This window comes from Puntigrus tetrazona, chromosome 23, assembly GCF_018831695.1.
Source record: "Puntigrus tetrazona isolate hp1 chromosome 23, ASM1883169v1, whole genome shotgun sequence".
NCBI classification, from domain to species: domain Eukaryota; kingdom Metazoa; phylum Chordata; class Actinopteri; order Cypriniformes; family Cyprinidae; genus Puntigrus; species Puntigrus tetrazona.
The window spans coordinates 7,274,891-7,283,574 of record NC_056721.1 but is presented as its reverse complement, the minus strand read 5'-3'; the positions used below and the strand labels follow the sequence as shown (position 1 = coordinate 7,283,574).

The window sequence follows — 8,684 nt, the reverse complement described above, 5'->3', positions numbered from 1 at the left end:
ATTTATTTTTATTTATTTATTTATTCAATCAGCTGCGCTCTCGGAGAAGTCGTGTACCTAATTTAATATATATATATATATAACTGCAACAGTACTGTTCAAAGGTTTGAGGCTTTGTTTTGTTTTTAAGTAATCTCTTGTTTTCACCGAACTGCATTTACTATATGACAAAAAAAAATACAGTAAAAGCAAGAATATTATAAAATATTATTACAGTTTAAAATAAATGTTTTATGTATACTTTGAAATGTCACTTATTCTGTGAAAGCTGACTTTTCAGCATCATTGCTCCAGTCTTCAGAAATCAGAAATCATTTTAATACGCTAATTTTAATGCAGTTTCGTTGCTTTATATTAGTGTGGAAATAATGATATAGGACTCTTTGATGGATAGAAAGTACAAAAGAAATTATTTGAAATAGAATTTTTAAATTCATGGAAATATGTTGGAATACTGAGGTAAAGTATATAAAGGCTGTTTATGTTGATGTTGAAGGCTGTTATGTATGTTTTGCATTCACTAACACCCAATTGTCAATATATATATATATATATATATATATATATATATATATATAGGTTACTTTTTCAAACCTCTCTTCACCAGCTTCAGTGGGGCACAGCACTTCGTTTTAAATTCAAAGTCCAATAAAACTGTTTCTTGTCACCCGGCAAACACGCTTTGTCACTCGTTTATGGGGCAGTCATGGCCTAATGGTTGGAGGGTATTAACCCAGTTTGAGTCTCGGGTCCAGCATGAATTGTCTGTGGAGAGAGTGAATAACCAGCAGTGTCTTCCAAATTCAAGACCACGACCGAGGTGAGACTCATGAGCAAGGCACCGAACCCGCTTGTGTGTGTGTGTGTGGGTGGGTGTGTGTGGGGGTGTGTGTGTGTGTGTGTGTGTGTGTGTGTGTGTGTGTGTGTGTGTGTACTCGAATGTGTTAGACGCAGAGCCCAAATTCTAAGTATGGGTCACCACATGTCACTTCAAACATCACCTAAAATCAACAGATGGCAAAAAATGACAGCCCTCTAACGCTTTAAATTCAGTGCTGTATATGTTACATTGTCCATAATTTGTATACTAAAATGAAACTAAAGATTTAAAGCGTTTTGATAGTATGTATATTTGATATATATCTCGGTGTGGTATTGCTATGGAAATGCAGCAAGTTTTGTATTGCGTCCTGAACATAAGTTTTAAAAGAGTGTGCAAATACGCAGATTTAGTTTCGGTGGTTCTTGTGGAAAGAATTCGTGTAATGTGAAAGATTTAATCAATTATATTTAGTTCCAAAGCAATGATGAATAATCCACAGCTTAGCCCATATAGAGTGCTGTTGAAGAATTAAAAAAAATTATTTAAGCATTGAAAAATGTGTTACAGCGGTAATGAAAAAAACTGTAATAAACTACAATAAATGACCAGCAGTATATTAGCTAGAGTGAATGTGTGTGGATGTGTTATTGTATGGCTATCAATTGTGTTCAGTGTGTGTGAGAATATTGTTAACATGGGGGATTCCCAAACATAGTTGCGTCCATCCATCAGCACAAACTTCCCTTCATCAGGCGGCAGAAAATAGAACAGCGCGTGAATATTTCATAAAACGTTCACCTCCAACACACACACACACACACACGCTCATAAATACACTCATTTGGAGCGACTTCAACATAATCATCAATAATCAAAGCGCGCACACACACACTCATTGAGTCTTTGTTCATCAAAATGCCTGTGCATGTGTGTGTGTGTGTGTGTGTGTGTGTGTGGTATTGTGTCTGTGTGTGTCCTCCCCCCGTACAGTAAATAGAGAAATAAAAGATGAGAGAGTGTTGTGAAGTTCTCCTCCTCTAGCCGCTCAGTCTGGAGTCTTGGCCAAATTTCCGCTGTGGTGTAGGTGTGGTGCCCGTCTCTCGTTCTTTCACAGAGACACAGAGACAGCGGTGAAGTGGGAGTGCTGTCGCTCGCGGCGGGCAGGAGGCCAGCCATCTGCCACGCCAAACCGGGCACCTCCACAAGAGGGACCGAGAGGTCGGCTGGGTCAAAGGTCAGCTGTCCTTTCTCTTCCTCAGCATTCCCTCTCTCTCTCTCTCTCTCTCTCTTGCGGTATCTCTCGATCTTATCAGGTCCCGTCATGGCGGCCCGCAGGAACATCCCTGACTTCCTGTTTCTGGAGGTGGTGGGCGGCAGGAGGTGGACTGCAGGAGGGGTGAGGCGGCCGCACACACATTTACTGTGAGAATGTCCAGAGGGAATGTGGAGCAGACAGCCAGGCGAAGACCACTGTCACGTAGCCAACTTTCACCATCTAGGAGAGACCTTCCCGTCCACACGGCGGGTAGATTCATATTTGCCAGTAAATCACTGACGCAGCAGAAGCATGTATGTGTGACTGTGTAAGTATTTATGTTTAAATTGTGTCAAACACACCATGCCAGATTTCACAGTGTGAATATAAATGTGAAACCTTTCTGATTTAGTTAAGTTATATAATAAGTTGTTAATTTTATTTTTGTTTATATGTTAAATCCATTTATAAATAATATACATTATCAATATAGACATGTAAATATATGTAAATATTTTAACATGTGTGTATGATTAATCACAATTAATCATTTGATATATATATATATATATATATATATAATGTGTGTGTGTGTGTGTGTGTGTGTGCACGCTGGGTTTTGTGGTTTCTTTTGGTTTGTGATGCACATCTGAGTGAAACTATTAAAATCAAGTGAAATTATTAAAGAAAGAAAAACATGTTAGGCATGCATTGTTTCTGTTGTTGGATAATGATTATTATTATTATTATATAGAGGGATAAATTGTTCAAAAATTAATAACATTCTTTTAGAAAACAGATTTGAATCAAATGACGTGCATTCCATGCCATTTCTAAAATAATTTTTGTTTTGTCATTCCGCTGCGCTTCTTTTCCATTGCAAATATGTGTTTGATGGACATATTTAACAGTTTTGCTCTAAAATTGTTAATTCAGCCGTAAGCTCAGAATAAAAAGTGTATTGAGACCTTGCTTTTTTTCATAGCCCTACATCCCTTTTTTTTTAAAACTGAGAGCGTGACAGTAATTTTACCCACAGATCAACTAGAGCTGCACATTTCCCTTTTTACACCCATCACCCTCTGCATAATAGCTCTCTCATCTTCCCAAAGACAAATGCCAGCACCATTATATTTCAGAAAACCATGACAAGTCCTCATAGATTAAACAATAAAACGCCTCTTGTGGCCTTTTGTGGCCTGTTCCTAAACTGCCTACTGTACTAATGGAGCTAAATCCACTTCACATACACATAAAACTCCATTTCCCTCTCAGTGCGATTCTGTGCGGCCTGAACTCTCATGCCTCGCCTTGCATTTATTCATAGAGTCGAGGACATTGATGTACTGCTCAGCGGGGGGAGAAATTGGCTGGATGCAGCCGTCTAAGACTGGATGAATTGCATAGGTGTGGAGACAAGGAACCGCAGGACTAATTTGTGGTTTTCACATGGACGTTTGAGAACGGTTAAATGTGGTTACTTCGCATTCTTTTAAGGTAAACCGAAAGCCAACTTTGCATTTCATGCACATGCGCTTGTGTGCGTATAGTTTTAAGCGCATGGACATATTACAAGAGTGATGGTCTTTAACTTTCACATCCTCTTGAGTTAGATGAGGTTAAGCGATTGTTGTTGACCGTGACCCTTCTCAAAGGAGAGAGGCATGTCGACATCCCATCTCATTATGAGGTCGTCCTCTTTGACCCATCCGACGTTTGGCATATCTTCCGTATTTGTAATAAGAGTGATAGAAATTGGCCTACTTTCTGCTGCACTTTGTTGGCAAACATAACAATTTTTTTTCTATTCTCCATTTGACTCGCATGAAGTTAATGAAGCTCATTGTGAAGTGTGAAGTTCATTGTAATCGCAGCTGTTTAATGACTCGCCTCCTCCTATTCTGCATTTTTCACTAACAGCCATGTAATAAATGCTGCTGTCACCCAGAGCACGGCTGTGATTTCAGCTCATTAGCCTATAAACATAATGTTTAGATGAGCAATAAAAATGCTTCATGTTTGCATACAAACCCAGACAAAAATAACGCCAGTGTTACACTAAGAATTTTTTAGTCCTACTTTTCGTCTTTCAACACAAAAATTTGATTAAATATTTTAAATTAAATCTCTTGGCATGCAGAAAAAGAATAGCACATTTTTGCAACTGTAACAGGTTTTATATAATGTATTAAATAAATAAATAATAATAAAAATATATATATATTAAAAAATATATAAATATATAATATATATATAACAAAAAATATATATATATTCTGCATAAATCTGCATAAAACATAAAACCTAAATGCCTAAAATGATAAAACAGATAAACCTGAAGTATTACTTTTTAGCTGTAGATCTGTAGAACTTTTCATGTCCATGGTTTTCATAAAACAGCCTTTACACTTCTCACCCCTGTATAAATCTGCACTGGAAAAAAACGCTGAAGCACATTACCTAAAAATATGCTTTTAAATTATCTGGTTTTATCCAAGTCAAATATCATATTTAATATGACTAAATCAGCCTGACTATATTGAGTTACACAAAGTCATTTTTAAGGTTCACATATAATAGAACTAATTTTTTAGGGTAAAAACTGCACGTTTTCACTTTTTACAGTGTATTTTTAAATAAATGATGGGTTGACCACAAATATTTAGCTGTGAAAACTGTCTATAAATCACTTTAAGTATAGTTATTTCATGCTACCAAGAAACCAGAGAGCAGGCTCTGCCTTATATTCGGGGCAAAGGTTGAATGCATCTAAAATGGTTGCATTACATTAGTGTTGGGTTTATGTGTTTTCTTCACTTCGTTTTGCCTGCCATGTCTTTACATTTGCGCTCATTGTTACAAGTTGTTAACACTCAAGTGCACAGCTTTCTTTGTGGTCCCGGCCCCCCAGTACAAACAGGGTTCTTGTGTGTGCGCAAGTGTGTTATGATTTAGTGTATGTGCCCTATATGAGTGTGTGTACAGCAGGCCTAAAACAATGGCCCTCTCAGATTACATCTCTCTGTCTGTGGAGGCTGTAAAGGGGGGCAGGAGAACTCCCACTGGCTACCCCTCCCGCCTCTCCTGTCCGGGCCGGTGCTCTGATTGGCTCAGGCCACGTATATATTTACAGCATGGGTTCATCAAAACTCACTACAACTTTCAAACTCAGCACAAGAACTATATACCGTCTGGAGGGCAGGAGTTACAAAACACTAACATCTGTGGGATTTTATACTTTGTACTCCGAAACATCCGAAAAGAAAGGGTGCAGCTCTTTTTCTTTCTTTTTTACGATTTGTTTCATTTGGGTTACTGGTCAGTCTGTATTTAAAGTAGCTTAAAGTAGCTCGGTGTTGCTTCTATCCAAAGACAACAGCGTGCTTTAACCGTGGTGGTCTTGCTGGAATGAATATATCTGAGTCTAGTTGCTGTCAAGAGGCCAGTTCTCAGCCCAGCCAGGTTGCGGAGCGTGGGACATGGGGTGCCTCTTCCAGCACTCCGGGCCCTGACCGGGGACATGGTTTTGACCACAGCCGGACCACAGAGCTGGCGCCGGTGCCCGGCTCTGGAACGCGGACAGGGTCCCGAAGCGGAGCGGAGGCCAGGACGGGGAGCCCGGACTCAACCCGCACTGGAGCTCTGACCCTAGGCTCCGGAGAGGGGAAATCAGGGGGAGAGTCCAGGATCAGGAGGCCCATGAATGCCTTCATGGTGTGGGCTAAAGACGAGCGCAAACGTCTGGCACTCCAGAACCCAGACCTGCATAACGCCGTGCTCAGTAAGATGCTGGGTAAGACGCTTGCTATACATCACATCTCGGGGGTTAATCTGGGGTCAGTCTAGTGCATGGGGGGCTGAGATGTCACGGATTGGGCATATTAGAAAACTACGAAAATTATAATAAAAATATATAACATATGTGTCAAAACTGCCTAATTGATACATGCGGTAAATATTATAATATTAAAATAAATACAGATAAATTAATAATAATTCAGTTTTAAAAGATTATGAATGTTGGGTTATTAGAGGAATAACTGGAATAAAATTACTCTACTAATAAATGAAAAGCAATCGTGACCACACTGCCATTTAAATCTTTAGTGAGTGGCCATAAATTAAGTTAATTTTAAATCTAATAGTTTAAACATGGTTTTGAGTTTATTGCTGAAATGATATTTATGTTAAAGTCACATCTTTATACAAACCTTGCTACTTCTACAATCAGGCTGATTTGTTAAGGGTAACTCAGTTTTATATTTACATAAAAAAATAAGCAAGTAAAAATGTATTTATTATTATAATTAAAAAAAAAAAAAGAACTTTGTATGTCGCTATGTCTTAGAAAACAAGCCTTAAGGCACACACAGCGTGGAAGTCATTTGAAAAGTTTGTAAATCCAGCACAATATTTGTGTTTGGCTGTTTCTCTGGGAGACATTTTGATGTCCTTATTTTTTGAAATATAACAGGGCTGTGGCAGACACAAGCTGCCGATTGTCTGCAGCCATTGACCCGTTAATAATTCAAATACTACAACCCAACCCCGTGTGCCCCGCACCAGTTACACGTAATGATTCGCTCATGTCACACACACGTTTGTCAGTCCTTGTGTTACATCTGTTTTCACCAAAAGCAATCGCTGCTGCTGCAAACGTAACAATTGTGACAGCTCATTTAAAAATCATTTGTGCATGATTATATTTGTATATTTATTCCAGAGAGCTAAATTAAAAACTTTTTATAAATAATCAGAGGAATCTGGCTCAATACCCTGGCATTGTTTATAGAATAAATTAGAACAACGTTGTAGTGACTAAACTCGGTATGATCATATTTATAAGCAACTAAAGCAAAAAGTAGCCCAACGAATCCTACAACAGTAACGCTGATTGGATGATGTTTTCAGGTCAATCCTGGAAGGCTCTAAGCACCCTAGACAAGCGTCCGTTTGTGGAGGAAGCCGAACGACTGCGTTTGCAGCACCTCCAGGATCACCCAAACTACAAATACCGTCCTCGCCGCAAGAAACAACCCAAGAAGATGAAAGCGAGTGGAACCGGGTTTGCTCCTCCAAGGCCTAGCTGGCGGCCCTGGACCAGGAGATGCCTATTCGCACGCATCGCCATGGCCATCATCTGCTGCCTCCTCTGGGACACTTCCGAGACCTCCACCCCTCTGGAGCCTCGGAGCTGGAGAGTTACGGCCTGCCGACGCCAGAGATGTCACCGCTTGACGTGCTGGAAGAGGAGGCGGAGATTCTGTGTTTTTTCCCCTCACATGCAGGAAGATGTGGGTCTGGGTTCGTGGATAAACTACCACCAGCATCCAAACCATCAGACTGGCCACCACCCTCACCACAACTCCCATAACCTCCAGCATTCCCACCCACACCTCAACCAGAAGTCTCCGCTGGCCTGCCTCCCGCTACAGGAGAAATGCCTGCTCGTGGAGTCCACGAACCCTAACAGTCTCTACCCCAACATGAGCCTCCCAGAATCCTCCAAGGCTCCTCACACCCCCACACCTGCAGGCTATTACGGTCAGATATCTGGAGCAGTCAGCCCCAGCCTGCCTTCACCTCTCATCTGGGCCAGCTGTCTCCTCCGCCCGAGACCTCGGCGGTTGCTCAGGTCGCTCCGCCCTCTCTGGACTCTGTGGACCAGCTGGGACCTCGGCCGAGTTCTGGGGCGAAGTGGACAGGATTGAGTTCGACCAATACCTGAGCGCGAGCAGACTCGATTGAGCAGGAACACCCCTTGCGAGGAGAGCAGCGCTTTGATATCAGCCCTGTCCGACGCCAGCAGCGCCGTTTACTACAGCGCATGCATTACGGGATAAAACTGCTTCTCCGCGCCAGTCCTGAAGTCTGGTGCACATATGGCTTTTTTGAGGCTCAGAACTTTTTGATTTATTCGAGTTACCTTCTTCAGGGAATCATCTTGCCCGGTTTCACGAATCACTGGAGGTTACTGAACTCTATACAGGATGGTTCTCACCGTATAGACTTCACTAAATTGCATTTCACAGTATGACTAGTCATTTCTGGTCTTGATAACCTGTACTTTCTGAGACTGTGGCGATTTAACCAATAATTTTGCTGACTCCATCCAGCTACTGTATGCTTACGGTCTCAAATGAGGGTACTGGGGCGTGGAAGTCAAGAATGTGAATATTTTTGCAATACATATATATATATATATATATATATATATATATATATATATATATATATATATATATATGTGTCTTTTTGTTTGCTTTTTATATTGTTTATTTCTATTTTTATAGACATTTTATATAAGGTTGTATGAAAATACGTTTTGCACTGGGTATGTGAAAACCACTCAAGACTTTTATACTGCACTTAATAACTTACAAATATTCTTTTTTTTTTCATTACATCTGACGTATTTTGATCCATTGGCGACTAATTTATCTCGCATTCTTCCCTTCTGTGTGGTTGAATATGTTTGAATTGGGCATTTCATGTGGACATGAAATTTTGTAATCCTCTTAGCACTTGAGGAACATGTTGAGTTGGTAATAACTCTCCCCCTTTTGGTAATAATTATCTTCAAATAAAAAGAGTTTGCAATAAAAA

At 40.2% G+C, this 8,684-nt stretch overlaps 1 pseudogene; it reads left to right on the top strand.

Moving 5' to 3' along the window:
* Nucleotides 1-5,217: 5,217 nt before the first annotated feature.
* On the top strand, nt 5,218-7,931 carry LOC122328425 (annotated as a pseudogene).
* The last annotated feature ends 753 nt before the right edge of the window (nt 7,932-8,684 follow it).